A 27,895-nucleotide genomic window follows, 5' to 3' on the forward strand; every position below is an offset into this window, starting at 1 on the left:
TTCTTCAACACTGTTTACCTTGGGAAAGAGCAAAGAAGAATGGGGAAGGGCGCCCGATGCGATCACAGGAAAGCAAAACCAAAGTCCGACACTGTTCAAAGCCCAGTGTCTGTCATCTCCTGTTCACTAGCTATCTTGTGAGCGTGGGCCGTCACACTCACGCAGCCCTGCCATCCAAAGCACACGCAGTTTGCCTCCCAGGCCAAGACGGGCTCCGTTCTAAGGCTGCTACTCCCCTTGGTGGTTGTCCTATCTCCAGGAGCCTCTCCTTGGCCCGTGACGGCCCCCGCTGGGCTCCCTTCGGGGAGTCTGAGCCTGCCACGTGGACGGACGTGCCAAGCAAGCCTCGGCCGCTCCCCATGACCCACTCCTTCGGTTGCAGTGTGCCTTCCGCTGCGCCCACCCGAGGCTGCGCCTTCACTCGTGTCTCCTCTCGGCCGCTCTTCGGGGGCTCTTCGGGGACTCCAGACCCACCACCTATCTCCAAGCCTCCGCTGCTCTCTAGGATCCGTCCTTGCGCGCCTTCAAAGCCATCGCCACATAGCTGACTCGTGCACGTTCCCAAAATGTGCGCGCTGCTGCGTGGCTCCGCGTGGTGACGCTCAGCCTCTCCTTCAGGAAGCACCCCCAGGGGGTTTCACCTAGTGAGACGGCTCTCTCCTTCCTAATCATCGCTGGCTTCTCGGCTCCGGTCGAGCACCACCAATGATCGTACCTGAAGAGCCAAGGTTTCTCCTTGATGGCTCTGCCAGAGAATAGTCACGCGTGGTGCGTGGTTCCTCAGCCTCAGCCCAGCGGAACGACAGATTCTCCGTGCACAACACCGAATGACCCCAACACAGTCTCTAGGGGACTTTCCCAGCTGCCCTCTTGCAACTTCAGAGGGCAGAGCCAGAGCCCAGAGCCGGGGCTCCTTCGCCTGCCTTCCTCTCACATTCTCTTCCAAGCTCCCCGAGAGGGGAGGGGCGCAGTCAGCTGCTAGCAGAGCGCAGCCGAGCGGAGCCCAGCGTTCCCCTGCTTTGCGGGCCCACAGTTCAAAGGCCTTCTGCAGGCAGCAATCTTCCCGAGGGCACCGCGATCCATCCGGGTGGGGTCTGTCACAGCAACACCCAACTCCTGGCACCCGTTTCGGTCCGAGTTAGGGTTTCTCTTGTTGTGATCCAACACCAGGGACGCAAGCAACTTGGGAGGAGAACAGTTTGGTCCTCCTTAAGGCTCCTAAATCCCTCCCTAGCAGAGGGAAGCCCGGGTGGGAGGACCCGGGAGGCAGGGACTGCTGGCTGCAGTAGCTGTCGGAGGGAGAGTGCTCCCTACTGGCCAGCGGGCCCGCTGTCCCTCCCACCACAGCTCAGGGCCACCTGCCCAGGGGTGGCACGCTCCTGGCCGCAACTCTCCCACCCCCACCCCACCTCCATCCGCGCCACCTGTGTGCTGTCCCCCGCAGCGATCACTCACTATCAGCAGGCACACACAACGCTGTAGAGACGGTTTCTCAATTCACATCCCCTCTCCCCAGAGGTGTCAAGTTGACAAAACCCAACTGGCACAGCGCGCCAAACTCGGATCCCTGCAGTTGGCCCCGCTCTTGGACACCTGCTGCTACCACCGGCTGGCCTAGCGGACCCCCACAGATGCGGCTGGCAGGCAGCGTGGGTGCCCATAAAGATGGCTGCACTCCATCTTGGCACAAGGGCAGAGAGTTCAAAGCTGTCAGCAAGTCACGGGACCTAAAGGTCAAAGGTGTGGCTACAGAAGGATGCTTTGGCCGTCTTAAGACTAAATAGCAACAGAACTGAATCTGAGGTGTGGCTACTCCTGACCTCAAGGCTAGGGAACAAGAAGTTGGAACTAAGGTGTGGTGACTGAACCCTTAGAATGAGTGAGGAAGAAAAGTCTGTTTGTTCCATGTACATGATACTGTGTTCCCCCTTTTGGTTAAGGTATATAAGCCCGGTGAAAAATAAACTCGTGGCGTTACAGTACTGACTGGTCTGCCCTCCTGACCTTTATCCCACCCAACCCCCGTCTCTGTCTCCTTCCCTCCCTCCCTCCCTCCCTCTCACCCCTCCCCCTCCCACCTCGCCATCCCCCTCCCACACCCCTCCAGCCCCCCTCTCTTTACTGTCTACAGCAAGCCTTTCCCTCATCCACACTCCCCGACTCAGGTACGGACTTGGGACCGCTGGACTGGCTCCCATTGCATGCCAACCGCTCCAGCCCATCCGAGACCGCTCCCAACACGGGAACTGCCCTGTCTCCCGGTTCCCGGGATCGAGAGGGCTTCGGGACCAGGGAAGAAGTACAGTCGGGTGGGGGAAAGGCAACGTGTGTGCTCCCCAACGATCTGCGGGCGTCTCCCACTATGCCAGCGTTTACCGCTCAAGGTCAGCCTCTGTGCCCAGGACCCGCTGGCACGGTCAGGATCGACGAGACCCGAGACCCGGCAGTGAAGGCAAGCGGTGCAGGGGCTCAAAAGTTCCGCTCCGCTTTCGCGACTCAGGCCGGCGCCCGCATCCCCCCACCCCCCACCGGACAAAGACCTGCAGAAACCGTGGGGTTGCAAATGCCAGGCTTGGCCTCAGCTCTCCCCAGCCGCTCTGGGGGCTTTCTAGGAAACCGGGCCTCGACTCAGGTCGTTCGCTGTCCGTGCCCCCTCAGCCACGGCGCCGCCTAAAGGAACCACACCATGTGCTTTGGGCTGGGATCCGGCCATCTGCCCCGCACTAAACCCTCCCCACAGCATCCACACCACACCCGGAACACCCTCTCCATCACCATCCAATACCAAAACAACCACCACAAACAATCACCAGGTCACCTGGAGTTTAGTAAGAGGCGCGCGCGCACACACACACACACGCACGCACGCACGCACGCACGCACGCACGCACGCAAACACATAACCCCCCCCCCCAAACACACACAAAAGTATAATGGAAAAAAAAACCGCTACACTTATTGGAAGTGGCGGTTGAGTTGTGAAGAGCAGGGCAGAGGTCACAGGGAGCTTGTGATACAGGTGATCCAGATGAGGCAGGTGGGACAGGTAGGGAAGCTTGGACAGGTGGGGCCCTCCAGCTAGAGGGTTTCTTCCAGACCTAAGCGCAGGCGTGGGAGTCAGGTGGAGACTCGGTGGGCTCCGTGAGTGGCTCGGAAGCGTGTGCGGCCGCGTGATGGTGGCGGTGTGTGAGCTGGGCTGGATGGGATGCGGGCGGCTAGGCTGAGCTGGACAGGTGCAGAGTCGGTGTGGGTGGGCGGGTGTGGGAAGCTAGGAAAAGGTTGGAGTGAGCAGAGAGGAGGCTCATCTTGGGGATGACCGTGTGTGTGTGTGTGTGTGTGTGTGTGTGTGTGTGTCAGAGCAACAGGGGCAAGCGGCCTCACGCGCTCTTGGGCAAAAGGGAGGGAGAGGCGGCGAGGCCAAGGAGGTTGGCAAGAGAGAGGAGGGAGGTTATGGTGCAGAGAGGAACAAGAGAGTAGAGTGCTTCCCTGACCGGGAATCGAACCCGGGCCGCGGCGGTGAGAGCGCCGAATCCTAACCACTAGACCACCAGGGAGCGTCGCCCGCACCCGACGGTCCCGACTCTCGCCTCCCGGACACAGACGCACAGCCAGCCTCGCAGCCAGTGCCACAGCCAGACTAGCGGCCGCCCGGCCCGCCTGCTACACACCGTCGCCCGGCATTACGCGGCTGCCGTTCGGCGCTCGCTCGCCGCCTGCGTCCGTCCCTGCCATGCCCGGCGTGCGGCGTCCGGCGCCCGGTGGCCTCTGCCGCTTCGCCGGCAGGGTGGGAGCCACCTCCCTCCCGGATTAGACGCAGTTCTCCTCCCGCTCGCTCGCCACAGCCTCAAAACGTCTAGCGCCTCCTTCTTTGGGGCAGGAGGGAGGGCGGGAGGTAGCTAGGTAGGTCGCGCGGTCTCCGCGACAAGCGGGGAGAGAGAGAGAGAGAGAGAGAGAGAGAGAGAGGGAGGTGCCAGACTGGCCACTCTGGGCCCTGGACCTTGGCAAAAGGGGCACGGCTTGCGTTGGCCGGGAATCGAACCCGGGTCAACTGCTTGGAAGGCAGCTATGCTCACCACTATACCACCAACGCCCTACCGCCGGGGAGCCACGCACACGACGCCGGGGACTGCCAGCAGACGGCGGACACCGGACACCGGACACAGGCGCCGTCGCGATCGCCCGCCTGACAACTGACTCCCCGCGCCCGCCCGCCCCACGACGGGGCCTCAAGCCCAAGGCCAAGGCCAAGGCCAGCGCCAACCCCAACCCCAACCCCAACCCCAACCGGGTTCGGCCGCCGCGCGCCGTCCCACGCGCGCCTCCCGCACGCACACAGCCTGCCTGGCGTGTGCGGCGCTCTCGCCTCCTGACCGCAGTCACCCTGCGCGCCAGGCCGGGCCAGGTGACGCCACGAGGGTCACGAGGGCCACAGGGACCAGGGAGCACCCGGGACCGCTGCGAGCCGGCAGCTCACCACCCGGACCCGCCTGGCACGGACCTCTGCGCTCCGCGCTCCGCGCTCCGCGCTCCGGCCGCGCGAGTCGCACGCCGCCGCCGCTTCGTCGCGAGGGCGGCGCGTGCCCAGGCTACAGGCAGAGCGCCGGGCCAGGTGACCGGCGAGGGACCCGAGGGCCCGGTGGCGGGTGGGCATGCCTGGCAGCGGGCGGCCGGAGCCCGGCTCTTGGATCCCGTCGCGCCCGAGTTGGGGTCGGGGGCCAGCGTCCCCGGGGCCGCCCATCTGGCTCAAAAAGGATGCCGTGTCTCCCCGTCGGGGAATCGAACCCCGGTCTCCCGCGTGACAGGCGGGGATACTCACCACTATACTAACGAGGACGACGACGGCCACGACCACGACTAACGGGACGCCGACGCCGGTCCCTCTGGCGGCCTCCGTCCGATCCAACGCCGACCTCCGCACCCAACCCCAAAGCCACCGTCTCGCGGCCAGAACGCCGCTCGCCACAGGAGGACCCGGACGCTCAGCCCGCTGCGACCGCCGCGTCGCCAGGTCCCGATCCCGCCCCGCCCCGCCCCGCTGCGGAGCCGGGCTCAGCAGGACAGCCCGAGCGCGCCACACACGGCCGGCCCCGCGTCGGGTGGGGCGCAGGTGCGGGGAGCCGGTCCGGGACCCCGAGCGGCTTGGGCGCCTACGAGCGTCTCGACGTCGGGGCGAGGCCCGCGGCTTGAGCGCCCAGATCCGCACACGAGCCCGGGTGCCCCGTCGCGCCCGGTGGGCTGGGCTCGCGCGTGTGTGTGTGTGCGCGCGCGCGCGCGCGCGCTCCGGGTGCCAGCCAGGCGAGCGGCCTCGCGCCCACACCCGCCGTCAGGATGGCCGAGCGGTCTAAGGCGCTGCGTTCAGGTCGCAGTCTCCCCTGGAGGCGTGGGTTCGAATCCCACTCCTGACAGCTTCACCTTTTTGGACACCCGCAGCCCGTGAGACCGCGTCTCCCGCCTCCTTCCAGAACCTGTCTGTCCAGCGCCGCCACTCCAAGTCACTCCCGCATAGCAGCCCATCCCTGACGCGTCACACCTGTGCCCGCAGGAGCGCCCTCCTCTCCGCACCCACCAGCTACTGCTGGAGGGGAGCGGCTGGCGCGCGCGGGAGGGTGCAGGCAGGAGGCGGGCCGCCCCGAGCAGCCCGCCCGCCCGCCCGCTGCCAGCGCCTTCCGGGGAAAAGAGCACCTCGTCCACCCCGGCCCGACGCCGGGACCGGTTCGCCCAGCCCTCGCGCCCACCATCTCTCGCTTGCCCATTGCGTTCCCACCGACTCCTGCGGGAGGCGCCCACGGCGCCCGTGCTGTCGCGCAGTGAGCGTCGAGGCTTCTCCTCTGCGCGGGCGGCCATTCCCTGCGCACTCCTGGCAGACGCTGGGCGCACGCACAGCCGCCCGGCCGCCGGCTCGCCCGTAGGGGCGGCCTGGACTCGTGGCCTAGGCGTCCGGGAGAGGCGCGCTCCCCCCGCAGACTGGCCCAGCCTCCGTGTGGGCACGGGGGGGGGGGGGGACTGGGACTCTGCTGTCCGTGGCCCTGGCGCTCCCCTGCCGGGTGCACGGAGCCCCGCGGGGCCCAGCAGGTACCTGTCAGGTGCCAGGGAAAGGGGAGCTAGCTGGAGGTGGGACTGAGGGCGAGCACAGGCTGTGACAGGCGTCAGGGGAGCACGTTGGCCATGGCATGGGTGGTTCAGTGGTAGAATTCTCGCCTGCCACGCGGGAGGCCCGGGTTCGATTCCCGGCCCATGCAGAGTCCAGTCCCTTTTGGTCCCGAGGCTCGCTCACGTGGTCTGTCTGGGTCCAGGAGCCTCCTGGCCAGCGCTAGCGCTAGCGCCAGCGCCGCTGCCAGCTCCACTCCAGTGATCCAGCGCCTGGCCACCAGCCTAATCGCCTCTCCTGAGCTTGTCCAGCCAACCACTGCATAGCTCTGCTACAGCAACACTCTCCAGTCCACTTCAGTGGGTTTCACACGCTTTCTCACGCTCCAGCACACACTGGCTCGCTCGCATCGAAGAGTCTCCATGTTTCTTTTATCGTGCACACGACACCACCAACACCCCACACCTCTAGTCGCCCCTCACACCGCACACTGCTGTCTGTCCCCAGGCAACCTGGCAGAATCTCTCTCTCTCTCTCTCTCTCTCTCTCTCTCTCTCTCTCTCTTTCTGTCTCTGTCTCTGTCTGTCTCTCTGTCTCTCCCTGTCCCTCTCTGTCTCTTTGACTGTGTCTCTGTCTCTCTATCTCTCCCTGTGTGTGTCTCTTTCTCTCTCAGAATGGAGACTTGCTGGACATCTCTTAGACTTGTCCCTAGCCCCAGACTTTTTTGTGCTTCCTTGGCGAAGGAACACCCTGGTGGGGACGAGGGTGCCTCCTTTCCCCTATCGCATCACCCTGGACAACTTGGTAGACCCCTGAGAGCATCCCACCTCCCTTTGAGAATCGGCAGGTGGCGTTTCCTCCAGGTCTCTCAGCACGCAAACAGGTGGCTTGTTGAGCTATAACCTCTCCTCTCTTGGTTCATCCCCAAGAGCTCGTTTTAGTCTCAATATCACCATATGAAACATATACAACTGTAGTTGCTTTTTTTCTTTTCTGTTTTCTTTAATAGTTTTACTCTTGGGGTCACTCCACCCTGCTCCCGAATAAATACAAGAAGGCTTATTCTCTTATAACTGCCCGGCCTTAGCTTGGCTTATTTCAGGCCAGCTTTCCTGAACTTAAATTATCCCGTCTACCGTCTTGCCTCTGGACTTCTACCTTTATTATTATTATTATTATTATTATTATTATTATTATTATTATTTATTTTATATAACCAAGTCCATTTAAATGAAAACAAACATTTGTACACAATATTTGGTATTTGGGAATTTGGGCCAGCTGTTCTTTCCACAACTACTTCCTGCTGGTAAGAGGCGCTGTCATGGGGGATCCTAAGAATATGCAGAAATCCTGGCTGTAGTCTGTAAGACTGCTTTGTCCAGCTGTTTTGAATGTAGGATCACCGGGTGCTCTGTTTCAGGCGGTCTGGCTTGATCAAACCACATTAGTCTGGAAGGAATCCACAGCTTTTCATTTTCTGTGAGGACAAAAATAGAAATCCTTTTCCCCAGTACCTTGTCCTTGAACTTAAATTTTGGAGTCAAAGCATTTTTTTAAATTAATTTATTATTTTACATGTCGATCCCAATTCCCCCTGCCTCCCTCCCTCCCTCCCTTGCACCCTAATCACCCCCTCCCCTCCTCTTCCCTCCCATCCCCCACCCCAATTTCATATGTAGGGGAATGCCAATCAGTTGGGGTCACGTTAGATCTGACAGGTCATGTGAAGTAGGGACTAGGGCTTCTCTCCTGTCTCTAGGTTAAGGCCGTTATCCCTCCATGGGGGATGTGCTAGCAAGGTCCTTTTGTGCACCAGGGATACATCCTGGCTCCACTGTCTGAGGTCCCTTAGACTGCTCAGTCCTTCTGTCTGAGACCCATATTCAGGGGTGCCTGAGTCAGTCCCATGCTGGCTTCCCAGCTATCAGTCTGGTGGCCAGTTAGCTCCTCCTTGTTCAGGTAAGCTGTCTCTATGTGTTTCTGCCGCCTGGTCTTGTCCTCTCCATCTGCATCTGGGTTCTACTTGGACTCAGGGTTTATATATGGGCGTTTGCTCCTGTTTCCAACAGGCATTAGTCGAGGGCCCCCATGGAGAAGTTAGTTGTTGATCTCACTCTCCGGGAAGGGCATTTATGGTAGCCTTTCCACGGAAGCTCAGATTGTTAGTTGGCGACAGTCTTGTAGTTCTCTAGACTTTTCTTTGTGTTCAATTTTCTCTTCAAACCAATATTGGCTCCCTCTTTTATGCTCTCTCTCTCTCTCTCTCTCTCTCTCTCTCTCTCTCTCTCTCTCCTGTCTTCTATTCCTAACCGGGCTCAATCTTCCTGGTGTTTTCCTCTCCTCCCCCTCCCTTTCTCCTACTTCTCTCTCCATTCGCTGCCCCACCCCCACTTCGCCTGTGCTCTGGGGGGTCCCTTCCCGGTTCTGTGAGGGACTTTATATGAATCTCTTAGAATACACCTTGTATCCCAGTTCCTCTGGTGGTGTGAATTATAGGCTGGCGATCCTCTGATCTAGGTCTAAAATCCATATATGAGTGGGTACATACTATGTTCCTCTTTTTGTGACTGGGTTACCTCATTCAGGATGGTTTCTTCAAGTGCCATCCACTTGCCTGCGAATTTCAAGATACCATCATTTTTTTTTTCTGCAGAGTAGTATTCCATTGTGTAGATGTGCCACATCTTCATTATCCATTCTTCAATTGAGGGGCATCTAGGTTGCTTCCAGGTTCTTGCTATTACAAATAGTGCTGCTATGAACATAGTTGAACAGATGTCTTTGTTGCATGGATGTGGGTCCTTTGGGTATATGCCTAAGAGGGGGATTGCCGGGTCCTGTGGTAAACTAATTCCCATTTTCCCGAGGAACCGCCATACTGATCTCCAAAATGGCTGTATGCGTTTGCACTCCCGCCAGCATTGGAGGAGTGTTCCCATTTCTCCACATCCTCTCCAACACGGGTCATCATTGGTGTTTCTGATTTTAGCCATTCTGGCAGGAGTAAGATGGTATCTCAAAGTTGTTTTGATTTGCGTTTCCCTGATAGCTAAGGACGTGGAGCACTTTCTTAAGTGTCTTTCAGCCTTTTTGATTTCCACCGTATAAACAAACTGAAAAAGAAAAACCACATGGTTATCTCCCTAGATGCTGAAAAAGCCTTCGACAAAATTCAACACCCTTTCATGATAAAGGTCTTGGAGAGGTCAGGGATAACAGGAACATACGTAAACATAATAAGAGCAATATACAGCCAACCAACTGCCAACATCAAACTGAATGGAGAGAAACTTAAGCCAATTCCTCTAAAATCAGGAACAGGACAAGGCTGCCCTCTCTCTCCATATCTCTTCAATATGGCACTAGAAGTTCTAGCTAATGCTATAAGACAACAAAAGGAGATCAAGGGGATCCAAATTGGAAAGAGAGAAGTCAAACTGTCTCTATTTGCAGATGATATGATGGTTTACATAAGCGACCCAATAAGCTCTACCAGGGAACTCCTACAGCTGATAAACACCTTCAGCAAACTTGCAGGATACAAGATAACCTAAAAAAGAAAAAAAAAAAATCAGTAGCCCTACCTTTTTCAGACGACAAAGAGACAGAGAGAGAGAAATCAGAGAAACATCACCCTTTACAATAGCCACAAGCAACATAAAGTATCCTGGTGTAACGCTTACCAAACAAGTAAAAGACCCATATAATAAGAACTTTGTGGCTCTAAAGAAAGACATTAAAGAAGATACCAGAAAATGGAAAGATCTCCCATGCTCTTGGATAGGTAGGATAAACATAGTAAAAATGGCAATCTTGCCAAAAGCAATCTACAGGTTCAATGCAATCGCCATTAAAATCCCAGCACAATTCTTCACTGACCTTGAAAGGATAATAATCAACTTTATATGGAAAACACAAAAGACCCCAGGATAGCCAAAACAACCCTAACCAATAAAAGAACTTCATTCCCGACGCTAAGCTCTACTACAGAGCTGTAGTTCTGAAAACAGCCTGGTATTGGCATAAATATAGACAGGTAGACCAATGGAATGGAATTGAAAACCCTGATATGAACCCACACACCTATGAACACCTGATTTTCGACAAAACAGCTAAAATTATACAATGGGGCAAGGACAGCATCTTCAACAAATGGTGCTGGCACAACTGGATGAGGGTGTGTAGAAGACTGCAGATAGACCCATGTCTGTCACCATGCACAAAACTCAAGTGCAAATGGATCAAAGTCCTCAACATCAATCCAGCCACAATGAACCTCTTAGAAGAGAAAGTAGGAGCTACCCTTGAACAAATTGGTACAGGAGACCGCTTCCTGAACATAACTCCAGGGGCACAATCACCGAGAGACACAATGAATAAATGGGACTTCTTCAAACTTAGAAGCTTCTGTAAGGCAAAGGACACAGTCCACAAGACCAAACGGCAGCCCACAGACTGGGAAAAAGATTTTCACCAATCCTATATCCGACAAAGGGCTGATCTCCAAAATATACAAAGAACTCAAGAAACTAGTCAACAAAACACCAAATAGCCCTATTTTAAAAATGGGGTACAGAACTGAAGAAGGAATTCTCAATAGCGGAAATCAAAACTGGACTTCTACCTTTTAGCATTCTGTCTACATGCCTTTCCTTCTTACTGGCCGGCCGGCCGGTCATGCGGTCAGGTGGCTGGGCCCTGGTGTCCTCCTCCCCTTCTCCTTCTCTCACTCCTCACCTTTCTTCTTCTGCCATTTCTTCTCTCCGCCTGGCAGCCCCGCCAACTCCTCTCCCGCCAGGCTAATGACGGGTCATCTCTTCATTAGACCAGCCAGGTGATACAGGCAGCAAAAGAACAAAAGCAGCACATCTCTGCATCGTGTAACAAATATTTTCCAGAGTAAACGAAGGGAACGCATCTACAAGTAATATGGCACCGCACAGCAAAGAAATCCATAGATGCCGCCAGAACTCTGGAACATTTCGAACCTTCAACGTTCAGTCTCTTTAAACCAACCAGAGTCTCTTTCAAAGGTCCCTCGTCGATTGCTTTGTCCCTTCGCTGTGCTACCCATGGGCTTCTGTAAATTCCAATTTCAAAAAAAAAAAAAAGTTTGTTTTTTTTTTTAACATCTTTTTCTTCAACACTGTTTACCTTGGGAAAGAGCAAAGAAGAATGGGGAAGGGCGCCCGATGCGATCACAGGAAAGCAAAACCAAAGTCCGACACTGTTCAAAGCCCAGTGTCTGTCATCTCCTGTTCACTAGCTATCTTGTGAGCGTGGGCCGTCACACTCACGCAGCCCTGCCATCCAAAGCACACGCAGTTTGCCTCCCAGGCCAAGACGGGCTCCGTTCTAAGGCTGCTACTCCCCTTGGTGGTTGTCCTATCTCCAGGAGCCTCTCCTTGGCCCGTGATGGCCCCCGCTGGGCTCCCTTCGGGGAGTCTGAGCCTGCCACGTGGACGGACGTGCCAAGCAAGCCTCGGCCGCTCCCCATGACCCACTCCTTCGGTTGCAGTGTGCCTTCCGCTGCGCCCACCCGAGGCTGCGCCTTCACTCGTGTCTCCTCTCGGCCGCTCTTCGGGGGCTCTTCGGGGACTCCAGACCCACCACCTATCTCCAAGCCTCCGCTGCTCTCTAGGATCCGTCCTTGCGCGCCTTCAAAGCCATCGCCACATAGCTGACTCGTGCACGTTCCCAAAATGTGCGCGTTGCTGCGTGGCTCCGCGTGGTGACGCTCAGCCTCTCCTTCAGGAAGCACCCCCAGGGGGTTTCACCTAGTGAGACGGCTCTCTCCTTCCTAATCATCGCTGGCTTCTCGGCTCCGGTCGAGCACCACCAATGATCGTACCTGAAGAGCCAAGGTTTCTCCTTGATGGCTCTGCCAGAGAATAGTCACGCGTGGTGCGTGGTTCCTCAGCCTCAGCCCAGCGGAACGACAGATTCTCCGTGCACAACACCGAATGACCCCAACACAGTCTCTAGGGGACTTTCCCAGCTGCCCTCTTGCAACTTCAGAGGGCAGAGCCAGAGCCCAGAGCCGGGGCTCCTTCGCCTGCCTTCCTCTCACATTCTCTTCCAAGCTCCCCGAGAGGGGAGGGGCGCAGTCAGCTGCTAGCAGAGCGCAGCCGAGCGGAGCCCAGCGTTCCCCTGCTTTGCGGGCCCACAGTTCAAAGGCCTTCTGCAGGCAGCAATCTTCCCGAGGGCACCGCGATCCATCCGGGTGGGGTCTGTCACAGCAACACCCAACTCCTGGCACCCGTTTCGGTCCGAGTTAGGGTTTCTCTTGTTGTGATCCAACACCAGGGACGCAAGCAACTTGGGAGGAGAACAGTTTGGTCCTCCTTAAGGCTCCTAAATCCCTCCCTAGCAGAGGGAAGCCCGGGTGGGAGGACCCGGGAGGCAGGGACTGCTGGCTGCAGTAGCTGTCGGAGGGAGAGTGCTCCCTACTGGCCAGCGGGCCCGCTGTCCCTCCCACCACAGCTCAGGGCCACCTGCCCAGGGGTGGCACGCTCCTGGCCGCAACTCTCCCACCCCCACCCCACCTCCATCCGCGCCACCTGTGTGCTGTCCCCCGCAGCGATCACTCACTATCAGCAGGCACACACAACGCTGTAGAGACGGTTTCTCAATTCACATCCCCTCTCCCCAGAGGTGTCAAGTTGACAAAACCCAACTGGCACAGCGCGCCAAACTCGGATCCCTGCAGTTGGCCCCGCTCTTGGACACCTGCTGCTACCACCGGCTGGCCTAGCGGACCCCCACAGATGCGGCTGGCAGGCAGCGTGGGTGCCCATAAAGATGGCTGCACTCCATCTTGGCACAAGGGCAGAGAGTTCAAAGCTGTCAGCAAGTCACGGGACCTAAAGGTCAAAGGTGTGGCTACAGAAGGATGCTTTGGCCGTCTTAAGACTAAATAGCAACAGAACTGAATCTGAGGTGTGGCTACTCCTGACCTCAAGGCTAGGGAACAAGAAGTTGGAACTAAGGTGTGGTGACTGAACCCTTAGAATGAGTGAGGAAGAAAAGTCTGTTTGTTCCATGTACATGATACTGTGTTCCCCCTTTTGGTTAAGGTATATAAGCCCGGTGAAAAATAAACTCGTGGCGTTACAGTACTGACTGGTCTGCCCTCCTGACCTTTATCCCACCCAACCCCCGTCTCTGTCTCCTTCCCTCCCTCCCTCCCTCCCTCTCACCCCTCCCCCTCCCACCTCGCCATCCCCCTCCCACACCCCTCCAGCCCCCCTCTCTTTACTGTCTACAGCAAGCCTTTCCCTCATCCACACTCCCCGACTCAGGTACGGACTTGGGACCGCTGGACTGGCTCCCATTGCATGCCAACCGCTCCAGCCCATCCGAGACCGCTCCCAACACGGGAACTGCCCTGTCTCCCGGTTCCCGGGATCGAGAGGGCTTCGGGACCAGGGAAGAAGTACAGTCGGGTGGGGGAAAGGCAACGTGTGTGCTCCCCAACGATCTGCGGGCGTCTCCCACTATGCCAGCGTTTACCGCTCAAGGTCAGCCTCTGTGCCCAGGACCCGCTGGCACGGTCAGGATCGACGAGACCCGAGACCCGGCAGTGAAGGCAAGCGGTGCAGGGGCTCAAAAGTTCCGCTCCGCTTTCGCGACTCAGGCCGGCGCCCGCATCCCCCCACCCCCACCGGACAAAGACCTGCAGAAACCGTGGGGTTGCAAATGCCAGGCTTGGCCTCAGCTCTCCCCAGCCGCTCTGGGGGCTTTCTAGGAAACCGGGCCTCGACTCGGGTCGTTCGCTGTCCGTGCCCCCTCAGCCACGGCGCCGCCTAAAGGAACCACACCATGTGCTTTGGGCTGGGATCCGGCCATCTGCCCCGCACTAAACCCTCCCCACAGCATCCACACCACACCCGGAACACCCTCTCCATCACCATCCAATACCAAAACAACCACCACAAACAATCACCAGGTCACCTGGAGTTTAGTAAGAGGCGCGCGCGCACACACACACACACACACGCACGCACGCACGCACGCACGCACACACGCACGCAAACACATAACCCCCCCCCCAAACACACACAAAAGTATAATGGAAAAAAAAACCGCTACACTTATTGGAAGTGGCGGTTGAGTTGTGAAGAGCAGGGCAGAGGTCACAGGGAGCTTGTGATACAGGTGATCCAGATGAGGCAGGTGGGACAGGTAGGGAAGCTTGGACAGGTGGGGCCCTCCAGCTAGAGGGTTTCTTCCAGACCTAAGCGCAGGCGTGGGAGTCAGGTGGAGACTCGGTGGGCTCCGTGAGTGGCTCGGAAGCGTGTGCGGCCGCGTGATGGTGGCGGTGTGTGAGCTGGGCTGGATGGGATGCGGGCGGCTAGGCTGAGCTGGACAGGTGCAGAGTCGGTGTGGGTGGGCGGGTGTGGGAAGCTAGGAAAAGGTTGGAGTGAGCAGAGAGGAGGCTCATCTTGGGGATGACCGTGTGTGTGTGTGTGTGTGTGTGTGTGTGTGTGTCAGAGCAACAGGGGCAAGCGGCCTCACGCGCTCTTGGGCAAAAGGGAGGGAGAGGCGGCGAGGCCAAGGAGGTTGGCAAGAGAGAGGAGGGAGGTTATGGTGCAGAGAGGAACAAGAGAGTAGAGTGCTTCCCTGACCGGGAATCGAACCCGGGCCGCGGCGGTGAGAGCGCCGAATCCTAACCACTAGACCACCAGGGAGCGTCGCCCGCACCCGACGGTCCCGACTCTCGCCTCCCGGACACAGACGCACAGCCAGCCTCGCAGCCAGTGCCACAGCCAGACTAGCGGCCGCCCGGCCCGCCTGCTACACACCGTCGCCCGGCATTACGCGGCTGCCGTTCGGCGCTCGCTCGCCGCCTGCGTCCGTCCCTGCCATGCCCGGCGTGCGGCGTCCGGCGCCCGGTGGCCTCTGCCGCTTCGCCGGCAGGGTGGGAGCCACCTCCCTCCCGGATTAGACGCAGTTCTCCTCCCGCTCGCTCGCCACAGCCTCAAAACGTCTAGCGCCTCCTTCTTTGGGGCAGGAGGGAGGGCGGGAGGTAGCTAGGTAGGTCGCGCGGTCTCCGCGACAAGCGGGGGAGAGAGAGAGAGAGAGAGAGAGAGAGAGAGAGGGAGGTGCCAGACTGGCCACTCTGGGCCCTGGACCTTGGCAAAAGGGGCACGGCTTGCGTTGGCCGGGAATCGAACCCGGGTCAACTGCTTGGAAGGCAGCTATGCTCACCACTATACCACCAACGCCCTACCGCCGGGGAGCCACGCACACGACGCCGGGGACTGCCAGCAGACGGCGGACACCGGACACCGGACACAGGCGCCGTCGCGATCGCCCGCCTGACAACTGACTCCCCGCGCCCGCCCGCCCCACGACGGGGCCTCAAGCCCAAGGCCAAGGCCAAGGCCAGCGCCAACCCCAACCCCAACCCCAACCCCAACCGGGTTCGGCCGCCGCGCGCCGTCCCACGCGCGCCTCCCGCACGCACACAGCCTGCCTGGCGAGTGCGGCGCTCTCGCCTCCTGACCGCAGTCACCCTGCGCGCCAGGCCGGGCCAGGTGACGCCACGAGGGTCACGAGGGCCACAGGGACCAGGGAGCACCCGGGACCGCTGCGAGCCGGCAGCTCACCACCCGGACCCGCCTGGCACGGACCTCTGCGCTCCGCGCTCCGCGCTCCGCGCTCCGGCCGCGCGAGTCGCACGCCGCCGCCGCTTCGTCGCGAGGGCGGCGCGTGCCCAGGCTACAGGCAGAGCGCCGGGCCAGGTGACCGGCGAGGGACCCGAGGGCCCGGTGGCGGGTGGGCATGCCTGGCAGCGGGCGGCCGGAGCCCGGCTCTTGGATCCCGTCGCGCCCGAGTTGGGGTCGGGGGCCAGCGTCCCCGGGGCCGCCCATCTGGCTCAAAAAGGATGCCGTGTCTCCCCGTCGGGGAATCGAACCCCGGTCTCCCGCGTGACAGGCGGGGATACTCACCACTATACTAACGAGGACGACGACGGCCACGACCACGACTAACGGGACGCCGACGCCGGTCCCTCTGGCGGCCTCCGTCCGATCCAACGCCGACCTCCGCACCCAACCCCAAAGCCACCGTCTCGCGGCCAGAACGCCGCTCGCCACAGGAGGACCCGGACGCTCAGCCCGCTGCGACCGCCGCGTCGCCAGGTCCCGATCCCGCCCCGCCCCGCCCCGCTGCGGAGCCGGGCTCAGCAGGACAGCCCGAGCGCGCCACACACGGCCGGCCCCGCGTCGGGTGGGGCGCAGGTGCGGGGAGCCGGTCCGGGACCCCGAGCGGCTTGGGCGCCTACGAGCGTCTCGACGTCGGGGCGAGGCCCGCGGCTTGAGCGCCCAGATCCGCACACGAGCCCGGGTGCCCCGTCGCGCCCGGTGGGCTGGGCTCGCGCGTGTGTGTGTGTGTGTGCGCGCGCGCGCGCGCGCGCGGGCGCTCCGGGTGCCAGCCAGGCGAGCGGCCTCGCGCCCACACCCGCCGTCAGGATGGCCGAGCGGTCTAAGGCGCTGCGTTCAGGTCGCAGTCTCCCCTGGAGGCGTGGGTTCGAATCCCACTCCTGACAGCTTCACCTTTTTGGACACCCGCAGCCCGTGAGACCGCGTCTCCCGCCTCCTTCCAGAACCTGTCTGTCCAGCGCCGCCACTCCAAGTCACTCCCGCATAGCAGCCCATCCCTGACGCGTCACACCTGTGCCCGCAGGAGCGCCCTCCTCTCCGCACCCACCAGCTACTGCTGGAGGGGAGCGGCTGGCGCGCGCGGGAGGGTGCAGGCAGGAGGCGGGCCGCCCCGAGCAGCCCGCCCGCCCGCCCGCTGCCAGCGCCTTCCGGGGAAAAGAGCACCTCGTCCACCCCGGCCCGACGCCGGGACCGGTTCGCCCAGCCCTCGCGCCCACCATCTCTCGCTTGCCCATTGCGTTCCCACCGACTCCTGCGGGAGGCGCCCACGGCGCCCGTGCTGTCGCGCAGTGAGCGTCGAGGCTTCTCCTCTGCGCGGGCGGCCATTCCCTGCGCACTCCTGGCAGACGCTGGGCGCACGCACAGCCGCCCGGCCGCCGGCTCGCCCGTAGGGGCGGCCTGGACTCGTGGCCTAGGCGTCCGGGAGAGGCGCGCTCCCCCCGCAGACTGGCCCAGCCTCCGTGTGGGCACGGGGGGGGGGGGACTGGGACTCTGCTGTCCGTGGCCCTGGCGCTCCCCTGCCGGGTGCACGGAGCCCCGCGGGGCCCAGCAGGTACCTGTCAGGTGCCAGGGAAAGGGGAGCTAGCTGGAGGTGGGACTGAGGGCGAGCACAGGCTGTGACAGGCGTCAGGGGAGCACGTTGGCCATGGCATGGGTGGTTCAGTGGTAGAATTCTCGCCTGCCACGCGGGAGGCCCGGGTTCGATTCCCGGCCCATGCAGAGTCCAGTCCCTTTTGGTCCCGAGGCTCGCTCACGTGGTCTGTCTGGGTCCAGGAGCCTCCTGGCCAGCGCTAGCGCTAGCGCCAGCGCCGCTGCCAGCTCCACTCCAGTGATCCAGCGCCTGGCCACCAGCCTAATCGCCTCTCCTGAGCTTGTCCAGCCAACCACTGCATAGCTCTGCTACAGCAACACTCTCCAGTCCACTTCAGTGGGTTTCACACGCTTTCTCACGCTCCAGCACACACTGGCTCGCTCGCATCGAAGAGTCTCCATGTTTCTTTTATCGTGCACACGACACCACCAACACCCCACACCTCTAGTCGCCCCTCACACCGCACACTGCTGTCTGTCCCCAGGCAACCTGGCAGAATCTCTCTCTCTCTCTCTCTCTCTCTCTCTCTTTCTGTCTCTGTCTCTGTCTGTCTCTCTGTCTCTCCCTGTCCCTCTCTGTCTCTTTGACTGTGTCTCTGTCTCTCTATCTCTCCCTGTGTGTGTCTCTTTCTCTCTCAGAATGGAGACTTGCTGGACATCTCTTAGACTTGTCCCTAGCCCCAGACTTTTTTGTGCTTCCTTGGCGAAGGAACACCCTGGTGGGGACGAGGGTGCCTCCTTTCCCCTATCGCATCACCCTGGACAACTTGGTAGACCCCTGAGAGCATCCCACCTCCCTTTGAGAATCGGCAGGTGGCGTTTCCTCCAGGTCTCTCAGCACGCAAACAGGTGGCTTGTTGAGCTATAACCTCTCCTCTCTTGGTTCATCCCCAAGAGCTCGTTTTAGTCTCAATATCACCATATGAAACATATACAACTGTAGTTGCTTTTTTTCTTTTCTGTTTTCTTTAATAGTTTTACTCTTGGGGTCACTCCACCCTGCTCCCGAATAAATACAAGAAGGCTTATTCTTACTTATAACTGCCCGGCCTTAGCTTGGCTTATTTCAGGCCAGCTTTCCTGAACTTAAATTATCCCGTCTACCGTCTTGCCTCTGGACTTCTACCTTTATTATTATTATTATTATTATTATTATTATTATTATTATTTATTTTATATAACCAAGTCCATTTAAATGAAAACAAACATTTGTACACAATATTTGGTATTTGGGAATTTGGGCCAGCTGTTCTTTCCACAACTACTTCCTGCTGGTAAGAGGCGCTGTCATGGGGGATCCTAAGAATATGCAGAAATCCTGGCTGTAGTCTGTAAGACTGCTTTGTCCAGCTGTTTTGAATGTAGGATCACCGGGTGCTCTGTTTCAGGCGGTCTGGCTTGATCAAACCACATTAGTCTGGAAGGAATCCACAGCTTTTCATTTTCTGTGAGGACAAAAATAGAAATCCTTTTCCCCAGTACCTTGTCCTTGAACTTAAATTTTGGAGTCAAAGCATTTTTTTAAATTAATTTATTATTTTACATGTCGATCCCAATTCCCCCTGCCTCCCTCCCTCCCTCCCTTGCACCCTAATCACCCCCTCCCCTCCTCTTCCCTCCCATCCCCCACCCCAATTTCATATGTAGGGGAATGCCAATCAGTTGGGGTCACGTTAGATCTGACAGGTCATGTGAAGTAGGGACTAGGGCTTCTCTCCTGTCTCTAGGTTAAGGCCGTTATCCCTCCATGGGGGATGTGCTAGCAAGGTCCTTTTGTGCACCAGGGATACATCCTGGCTCCACTGTCTGAGGTCCCTTAGACTGCTCAGTCCTTCTGTCTGAGACCCATATTCAGGGGTGCCTGAGTCAGTCCCATGCTGGCTTCCCAGCTATCAGTCTGGTGGCCAGTTAGCTCCTCCTTGTTCAGGTAAGCTGTCTCTATGTGTTTCTGCCGCCTGGTCTTGTCCTCTCCATCTGCATCTGGGTTCTACTTGGACTCAGGGTTTATATATGGGCGTTTGCTCCTGTTTCCAACAGGCATTAGTCGAGGGCCCCCATGGAGAAGTTAGTTGTTGATCTCACTCTCCGGGAAGGGCATTTATGGTAGCCTTTCCACGGAAGCTCAGATTGTTAGTTGGCGACAGTCTTGTAGTTCTCTAGACTTTTCTTTGTGTTCAATTTTCTCTTCAAACCAATATTGGCTCCCTCTTTTATGTCTCTCTCTCTCTCTCTCTCTCTCTCTCTCTCTCTCTCTCTCTCCTGTCTTCTATTCCTAACCGGGCTCAATCTTCCTGGTGTTTTCCTCTCCTCCTCCCCTCCCTTTCTCCTACTTCTCTCTCCATTCGCTGCCCCACCCCCACTTCGCCTGTGCTCTGGGGGGTCCCTTCCCGGTTCTGTGAGGGACTTTATATGAATCTCTTAGAATACACCTTGTATCCCAGTTCCTCTGGTGGTGTGAATTATAGGCTGGCGATCCTCTGATCTAGGTCTAAAATCCATATATGAGTGGGTACATACTATGTTCCTCTTTTTGTGACTGGGTTACCTCATTCAGGATGGTTTCTTCAAGTGCCATCCACTTGCCTGCGAATTTCAAGATACCATCATTTTTTTTTTTTCTGCAGAGTAGTATTCCATTGTGTAGATGTGCCACATCTTCATTATCCATTCTTCAATTGAGGGGCATCTAGGTTGCTTCCAGGTTCTTGCTATTACAAATAGTGCTGCTATGAACATAGTTGAACAGATGTCTTTGTTGCATGGATGTGGGTCCTTTGGGTATATGCCTAAGAGGGGGATTGCCGGGTCCTGTGGTAAACTAATTCCCATTTTCCCGAGGAACCGCCATACTGATCTCCAAAATGGCTGTATGCGTTTGCACTCCCGCCAGCATTGGAGGAGTGTTCCCATTTCTCCACATCCTCTCCAACACGGGTCATCATTGGTGTTTCTGATTTTAGCCATTCTGGCAGGAGTAAGATGGTATCTCAAAGTTGTTTTGATTTGCGTTTCCCTGATAGCTAAGGACGTGGAGCACTTTCTTAAGTGTCTTTCAGCCTTTTTGATTTCCACCGTATAAACAAACTGAAAAAGAAAAACCACATGGTTATCTCCCTAGATGCTGAAAAAGCCTTCGACAAAATTCAACACCCTTTCATGATAAAGGTCTTGGAGAGGTCAGGGATAACAGGAACATACGTAAACATAATAAGAGCAATATACAGCCAACCAACTGCCAACATCAAACTGAATGGAGAGAAACTTAAGCCAATTCCTCTAAAATCAGGAACAGGACAAGGCTGCCCTCTCTCTCCATATCTCTTCAATATGGCACTAGAAGTTCTAGCTAATGCTATAAGACAACAAAAGGAGATCAAGGGGATCCAAATTGGAAAGAGAGAAGTCAAACTGTCTCTATTTGCAGATGATATGATGGTTTACATAAGCGACCCAATAAGCTCTACCAGGGAACTCCTACAGCTGATAAACACCTTCAGCAAACTTGCAGGATACAAGATAACCTAAAAAAGAAAAAAAAATCAGTAGCCCTACCTTTTTCAGACGACAAAGAGACAGAGAGAGAGAAATCAGAGAAACATCACCCTTTACAATAGCCACAAGCAACATAAAGTATCCTGGTGTAACGCTTACCAAACAAGTAAAAGACCCATATAATAAGAACTTTGTGGCTCTAAAGAAAGACATTAAAGAAGATACCAGAAAATGGAAAGATCTCCCATGCTCTTGGATAGGTAGGATAAACATAGTAAAAATGGCAATCTTGCCAAAAGCAATCTACAGGTTCAATGCAATCGCCATTAAAATCCCAGCACAATTCTTCACTGACCTTGAAAGGATAATAATCAACTTTATATGGAAAACACAAAAGACCCCAGGATAGCCAAAACAACCCTAACCAATAAAAGAACTTCATTCCCGACGCTAAGCTCTACTACAGAGCTGTAGTTCTGAAAACAGCCTGGTATTGGCATAAATATAGACAGGTAGACCAATGGAATGGAATTGAAAACCCTGATATGAACCCACACACCTATGAACACCTGATTTTCGACAAAACAGCTAAAATTATACAATGGGGCAAGGACAGCATCTTCAACAAATGGTGCTGGCACAACTGGATGAGGGTGTGTAGAAGACTGCAGATAGACCCATGTCTGTCACCATGCACAAAACTCAAGTGCAAATGGATCAAAGTCCTCAACATCAATCCAGCCACAATGAACCTCTTAGAAGAGAAAGTAGGAGCTACCCTTGAACAAATTGGTACAGGAGACCGCTTCCTGAACATAACTCCAGGGGCACAATCACCGAGAGACACAATGAATAAATGGGACTTCTTCAAACTTAGAAGCTTCTGTAAGGCAAAGGACACAGTCCACAAGACCAAACGGCAGCCCACAGACTGGGAAAAAGATTTTCACCAATCCTATATCCGACAAAGGGCTGATCTCCAAAATATACAAAGAACTCAAGAAACTAGTCAACAAAACACCAAATAGCCCTATTTTAAAAATGGGGTACAGAACTGAAGAAGGAATTCTCAATAGCGGAAATCAAAACTGGACTTCTACCTTTTAGCATTCTGTCTACATGCCTTTCCTTCTTACTGGCCGGCCGGCCGGTCATGCGGTCAGGTGGCTGGGCCCTGGTGTCCTCCTCCCCTTCTCCTTCTCTCACTCCTCACCTTTCTTCTTCTGCCATTTCTTCTCTCCGCCTGGCAGCCCCGCCAACTCCTCTCCCGCCAGGCTAATGACGGGTCATCTCTTCATTAGACCAGCCAGGTGATACAGGCAGCAAAAGAACAAAAGCAGCACATCTCTGCATCGTGTAACAAATATTTTCCAGAGTAAACGAAGGGAACGCATCTACAAGTAATATGGCACCGCACAGCAAAGAAATCCATAGATGCCGCCAGAACTCTGGAACATTTCGAACCTTCAACGTTCAGTCTCTTTAAACCAACCAGAGTCTCTTTCAAAGGTCCCTCGTCGATTGCTTTGTCCCTTCGCTGTGCTACCCATGGGCTTCTGTAAATTCCAATTTCCAAAAAAAAAAAAAAAAAAAAAAGTTTGTTTTTTTTTTAACATCTTTTTCTTCAACACTGTTTACCTTGGGAAAGAGCAAAGAAGAATGGGGAAGGGCGCCCGATGCGATCACAGGAAAGCAAAACCAAAGTCCGACACTGTTCAAAGCCCAGTGTCTGTCATCTCCTGTTCACTAGCTATCTTGTGAGCGTGGGCCGTCACACTCACGCAGCCCTGCCATCCAAAGCACACGCAGTTTGCCTCCCCAGGCCAAGACGGGCTCCGTTCTAAGGCTGCTACTCCCCTTGGTGGTTGTCCTATCTCCAGGAGCCTCTCCTTGGCCCGTGACGGCCCCCGCTGGGCTCCCTTCGGGGAGTCTGAGCCTGCCACGTGGACGGACGTGCCAAGCAAGCCTCGGCCGCTCCCCATGACCCACTCCTTCGGTTGCAGTGTGCCTTCCGCTGCGCCCACCCGAGGCTGCGCCTTCACTCGTGTCTCCTCTCGGCCGCTCTTCGGGGGCTCTTCGGGGACTCCAGACCCACCACCTATCTCCAAGCCTCCGCTGCTCTCTAGGATCCGTCCTTGCGCGCCTTCAAAGCCATCGCCACATAGCTGACTCGTGCACGTTCCCAAAATGTGCGCGCTGCTGCGTGGCTCCGCGTGGTGACGCTCAGCCTCTCCTTCAGGAAGCACCCCCAGGGGGTTTCACCTAGTGAGACGGCTCTCTCCTTCCTAATCATCGCTGGCTTCTCGGCTCCGGTCGAGCACCACCAATGATCGTACCTGAAGAGCCAAGGTTTCTCCTTGATGGCTCTGCCAGAGAATAGTCACGCGTGGTGCGTGGTTCCTCAGCCTCAGCCCAGCGGAACGACAGATTCTCCGTGCACAACACCGAATGACCCCAACACAGTCTCTAGGGGACTTTCCCAGCTGCCCTCTTGCAACTTCAGAGGGCAGAGCCAGAGCCCAGAGCCGGGGCTCCTTCGCCTGCCTTCCTCTCACATTCTCTTCCAAGCTCCCCGAGAGGGGAGGGGCGCAGTCAGCTGCTAGCAGAGCGCAGCCGAGCGGAGCCCAGCGTTCCCCTGCTTTGCGGGCCCACAGTTCAAAGGCCTTCTGCAGGCAGCAATCTTCCCGAGGGCACCGCGATCCATCCGGGTGGGGTCTGTCACAGCAACACCCAACTCCTGGCACCCGTTTCGGTCCGAGTTAGGGTTTCTCTTGTTGTGATCCAACACCAGGGACGCAAGCAACTTGGGAGGAGAACAGTTTGGTCCTCCTTAAGGCTCCTAAATCCCTCCCTAGCAGAGGGAAGCCCGGGTGGGAGGACCCGGGAGGCAGGGACTGCTGGCTGCAGTAGCTGTCGGAGGGAGAGTGCTCCCTACTGGCCAGCGGGCCCGCTGTCCCTCCCACCACAGCTCAGGGCCACCTGCCCAGGGGTGGCACGCTCCTGGCCGCAACTCTCCCACCCCCACCCCACCTCCATCCGCGCCACCTGTGTGCTGTCCCCCGCAGCGATCACTCACTATCAGCAGGCACACACAACGCTGTAGAGACGGTTTCTCAATTCACATCCCCTCTCCCCAGAGGTGTCAAGTTGACAAAACCCAACTGGCACAGCGCGCCAAACTCGGATCCCTGCAGTTGGCCCCGCTCTTGGACACCTGCTGCTACCACCGGCTGGCCTAGCGGACCCCCACAGATGCGGCTGGCAGGCAGCGTGGGTGCCCATAAAGATGGCTGCACTCCATCTTGGCACAAGGGCAGAGAGTTCAAAGCTGTCAGCAAGTCACGGGACCTAAAGGTCAAAGGTGTGGCTACAGAAGGATGCTTTGGCCGTCTTAAGACTAAATAGCAACAGAACTGAATCTGAGGTGTGGCTACTCCTGACCTCAAGGCTAGGGAACAAGAAGTTGGAACTAAGGTGTGGTGACTGAACCCTTAGAATGAGTGAGGAAGAAAAGTCTGTTTGTTCCATGTACATGATACTGTGTTCCCCCTTTTGGTTAAGGTATATAAGCCCGGTGAAAAATAAACTCGTGGCGTTACAGTACTGACTGGTCTGCCCTCCTGACCTTTATCCCACCCAACCCCCGTCTCTGTCTCCTTCCCTCCCTCCCTCCCTCCCTCTCACCCCTCCCCCTCCCACCTCGCCATCCCCCCTCCCACACCCCTCCAGCCCCCCTCTCTTTACTGTCTACAGCAAGCCTTTCCCTCATCCACACTCCCCGACTCAGGTACGGACTTGGGACCGCTGGACTGGCTCCCATTGCATGCCAACCGCTCCAGCCCATCCGAGACCGCTCCCAACACGGGAACTGCCCTGTCTCCCGGTTCCCGGGATCGAGAGGGCTTCGGGACCAGGGAAGAAGTACAGTCGGGTGGGGGAAAGGCAACGTGTGTGCTCCCCAACGATCTGCGGGCGTCTCCCACTATGCCAGCGTTTACCGCTCAAGGTCAGCCTCTGTGCCCAGGACCCGCTGGCACGGTCAGGATCGACGAGACCCGAGACCCGGCAGTGAAGGCAAGCGGTGCAGGGGCTCAAAAGTTCCGCTCCGCTTTCGCGACTCAGGCCGGCGCCCGCATCCCCCCACCCCCACCGGACAAAGACCTGCAGAAACCGTGGGGTTGCAAATGCCAGGCTTGGCCTCAGCTCTCCCCAGCCGCTCTGGGGGCTTTCTAGGAAACCGGGCCTCGACTCGGGTCGTTCGCTGTCCGTGCCCCCTCAGCCACGGCGCCGCCTAAAGGAACCACACCATGTGCTTTGGGCTGGGATCCGGCCATCTGCCCCGCACTAAACCCTCCCCACAGCATCCACACCACACCCGGAACACCCTCTCCATCACCATCCAATACCAAAACAACCACCACAAACAATCACCAGGTCACCTGGAGTTTAGTAAGAGGCGCGCGCGCACACACACACACACGCACGCACGCACGCACGCACGCACGCACACACGCACGCAAACACATAACCCCCCCCCAAACACACACAAAAGTATAATGGAAAAAAAAACCGCTACACTTATTGGAAGTGGCGGTTGAGTTGTGAAGAGCAGGGCAGAGGTCACAGGGAGCTTGTGATACAGGTGATCCAGATGAGGCAGGTGGGACAGGTAGGGAAGCTTGGACAGGTGGGGCCCTCCAGCTAGAGGGTTTCTTCCAGACCTAAGCGCAGGCGTGGGAGTCAGGTGGAGACTCGGTGGGCTCCGTGAGTGGCTCGGAAGCGTGTGCGGCCGCGTGATGGTGGCGGTGTGTGAGCTGGGCTGGATGGGATGCGGGCGGCTAGGCTGAGCTGGACAGGTGCAGAGTCGGTGTGGGTGGGCGGGTGTGGGAAGCTAGGAAAAGGTTGGAGTGAGCAGAGAGGAGGCTCATCTTGGGGATGACCGTGTGTGTGTGTGTGTGTGTGTGTGTGTGTGTGTCAGAGCAACAGGGGCAAGCGGCCTCACGCGCTCTTGGGCAAAAGGGAGGGAGAGGCGGCGAGGCCAAGGAGGTTGGCAAGAGAGAGGAGGGAGGTTATGGTGCAGAGAGGAACAAGAGAGTAGAGTGCTTCCCTGACCGGGAATCGAACCCGGGCCGCGGCGGTGAGAGCGCCGAATCCTAACCACTAGACCACCAGGGAGCGTCGCCCGCACCCGACGGTCCCGACTCTCGCCTCCCGGACACAGACGCACAGCCAGCCTCGCAGCCAGTGCCACAGCCAGACTAGCGGCCGCCCGGCCCGCCTGCTACACACCGTCGCCCGGCATTACGCGGCTGCCGTTCGGCGCTCGCTCGCCGCCTGCGTCCGTCCCTGCCATGCCCGGCGTGCGGCGTCCGGCGCCCGGTGGCCTCTGCCGCTTCGCCGGCAGGGTGGGAGCCACCTCCCTCCCGGATTAGACGCAGTTCTCCTCCCGCTCGCTCGCCACAGCCTCAAAACGTCTAGCGCCTCCTTCTTTGGGGCAGGAGGGAGGGCGGGAGGTAGCTAGGTAGGTCGCGCGGTCTCCGCGACAAGCGGGGAGAGAGAGAGAGAGAGAGAGAGAGAGAGAGAGGGAGGTGCCAGACTGGCCACTCTGGGCCCTGGACCTTGGCAAAAGGGGCACGGCTTGCGTTGGCCGGGAATCGAACCCGGGTCAACTGCTTGGAAGGCAGCTATGCTCACCACTATACCACCAACGCCCTACCGCCGGGGAGCCACGCACACGACGCCGGGGACTGCCAGCAGACGGCGGACACCGGACACCGGACACAGGCGCCGTCGCGATCGCCCGCCTGACAACTGACTCCCCGCGCCCGCCCGCCCCACGACGGGGCCTCAAGCCCAAGGCCAAGGCCAAGGCCAGCGCCAACCCCAACCCCAACCCCAACCCCAACCGGGTTCGGCCGCCGCGCGCCGTCCCACGCGCGCCTCCCGCACGCACACAGCCTGCCTGGCGAGTGCGGCGCTCTCGCCTCCTGACCGCAGTCACCCTGCGCGCCAGGCCGGGCCAGGTGACGCCACGAGGGTCACGAGGGCCACAGGGACCAGGGAGCACCCGGGACCGCTGCGAGCCGGCAGCTCACCACCCGGACCCGCCTGGCACGGACCTCTGCGCTCCGCGCTCCGCGCTCCGCGCTCCGGCCGTGCGAGTCGCACGCCGCCGCCGCTTCGTCGCGAGGGCGGCGCGTGCCCAGGCTACAGGCAGAGCGCCGGGCCAGGTGACCGGCGAGGGACCCGAGGGCCCGGTGGCGGGTGGGCATGCCTGGCAGCGGGCGGCCGGAGCCCGGCTCTTGGATCCCGTCGCGCCCGAGTTGGGGTCGGGGGCCAGCGTCCCCGGGGCCGCCCATCTGGCTCAAAAAGGATGCCGTGTCTCCCCGTCGGGGAATCGAACCCCGGTCTCCCGCGTGACAGGCGGGGATACTCACCACTATACTAACGAGGACGACGACGGCCACGACCACGACTAACGGGACGCCGACGCCGGTCCCTCTGGCGGCCTCCGTCCGATCCAACGCCGACCTCCGCACCCAACCCCAAAGCCACCGTCTCGCGGCCAGAACGCCGCTCGCCACAGGAGGACCCGGACGCTCAGCCCGCTGCGACCGCCGCGTCGCCAGGTCCCGATCCCGCCCCGCCCCGCCCCGCTGCGGAGCCGGGCTCAGCAGGACAGCCCGAGCGCGCCACACACGGCCGGCCCCGCGTCGGGTGGGGCGCAGGTGCGGGGAGCCGGTCCGGGACCCCGAGCGGCTTGGGCGCCTACGAGCGTCTCGACGTCGGGGCGAGGCCCGCGGCTTGAGCGCCCAGATCCGCACACGAGCCCGGGTGCCCCGTCGCGCCCGGTGGGCTGGGCTCGCGCGTGTGTGTGTGTGCGCGCGCGCGCGGGCGCTCCGGGTGCCAGCCAGGCGAGCGGCCTCGCGCCCACACCCGCCGTCAGGATGGCCGAGCGGTCTAAGGCGCTGCGTTCAGGTCGCAGTCTCCCCTGGAGGCGTGGGTTCGAATCCCACTCCTGACAGCTTCACCTTTTTGGACACCCGCAGCCCGTGAG

General features: G+C 58.4%; 14 non-coding genes across 14 annotated transcripts; 5 read left to right on the top strand and 9 right to left on the bottom strand.

The window, feature by feature from the left end:
• Positions 1-3,482: 3,482 nt before the first annotated feature.
• Positions 3,483-3,554, bottom strand: Trnae-cuc (transfer RNA glutamic acid (anticodon CUC)). The gene has a single exon. It is a non-coding gene; the product is annotated as a tRNA-Glu (tRNA).
• Positions 3,555-4,018: 464 nt separating this feature from the next.
• Trnag-ucc (transfer RNA glycine (anticodon UCC)) lies at positions 4,019-4,090 on the bottom strand. Its single transcript has one exon. It is a non-coding gene; the product is annotated as a tRNA-Gly (tRNA).
• A 671-nt stretch (positions 4,091-4,761) lies between these two features.
• Trnad-guc (transfer RNA aspartic acid (anticodon GUC)) lies at positions 4,762-4,833 on the bottom strand. The gene has a single exon. It is a non-coding gene; the product is annotated as a tRNA-Asp (tRNA).
• A 489-nt stretch (positions 4,834-5,322) lies between these two features.
• On the top strand, positions 5,323-5,405 carry Trnal-cag (transfer RNA leucine (anticodon CAG)). Its single transcript has one exon. It is a non-coding gene; the product is annotated as a tRNA-Leu (tRNA).
• Positions 5,406-6,168: 763 nt separating this feature from the next.
• Trnag-gcc (transfer RNA glycine (anticodon GCC)) lies at positions 6,169-6,239 on the top strand. Its single transcript has one exon. It is a non-coding gene; the product is annotated as a tRNA-Gly (tRNA).
• An 8,470-nt stretch (positions 6,240-14,709) lies between these two features.
• Trnae-cuc (transfer RNA glutamic acid (anticodon CUC)) lies at positions 14,710-14,781 on the bottom strand. Its single transcript has one exon. It is a non-coding gene; the product is annotated as a tRNA-Glu (tRNA).
• A 465-nt stretch (positions 14,782-15,246) lies between these two features.
• On the bottom strand, positions 15,247-15,318 carry Trnag-ucc (transfer RNA glycine (anticodon UCC)). Its single transcript has one exon. It is a non-coding gene; the product is annotated as a tRNA-Gly (tRNA).
• A 671-nt stretch (positions 15,319-15,989) lies between these two features.
• Positions 15,990-16,061, bottom strand: Trnad-guc (transfer RNA aspartic acid (anticodon GUC)). The gene has a single exon. It is a non-coding gene; the product is annotated as a tRNA-Asp (tRNA).
• Positions 16,062-16,560: 499 nt separating this feature from the next.
• On the top strand, positions 16,561-16,643 carry Trnal-cag (transfer RNA leucine (anticodon CAG)). The gene has a single exon. It is a non-coding gene; the product is annotated as a tRNA-Leu (tRNA).
• A 761-nt stretch (positions 16,644-17,404) lies between these two features.
• On the top strand, positions 17,405-17,475 carry Trnag-gcc (transfer RNA glycine (anticodon GCC)). The gene has a single exon. It is a non-coding gene; the product is annotated as a tRNA-Gly (tRNA).
• An 8,466-nt stretch (positions 17,476-25,941) lies between these two features.
• Trnae-cuc (transfer RNA glutamic acid (anticodon CUC)) lies at positions 25,942-26,013 on the bottom strand. The gene has a single exon. It is a non-coding gene; the product is annotated as a tRNA-Glu (tRNA).
• Positions 26,014-26,477: 464 nt separating this feature from the next.
• Positions 26,478-26,549, bottom strand: Trnag-ucc (transfer RNA glycine (anticodon UCC)). The gene has a single exon. It is a non-coding gene; the product is annotated as a tRNA-Gly (tRNA).
• A 671-nt stretch (positions 26,550-27,220) lies between these two features.
• Positions 27,221-27,292, bottom strand: Trnad-guc (transfer RNA aspartic acid (anticodon GUC)). The gene has a single exon. It is a non-coding gene; the product is annotated as a tRNA-Asp (tRNA).
• A 487-nt stretch (positions 27,293-27,779) lies between these two features.
• On the top strand, positions 27,780-27,862 carry Trnal-cag (transfer RNA leucine (anticodon CAG)). The gene has a single exon. It is a non-coding gene; the product is annotated as a tRNA-Leu (tRNA).
• Positions 27,863-27,895: the final 33 nt, after the last annotated feature.

The sequence above is a fragment of the Phodopus roborovskii genome, unplaced genomic scaffold, assembly GCF_943737965.1.
Source record: "Phodopus roborovskii unplaced genomic scaffold, PHOROB, whole genome shotgun sequence".
NCBI lineage: Eukaryota > Metazoa > Chordata > Mammalia > Rodentia > Cricetidae > Phodopus > Phodopus roborovskii.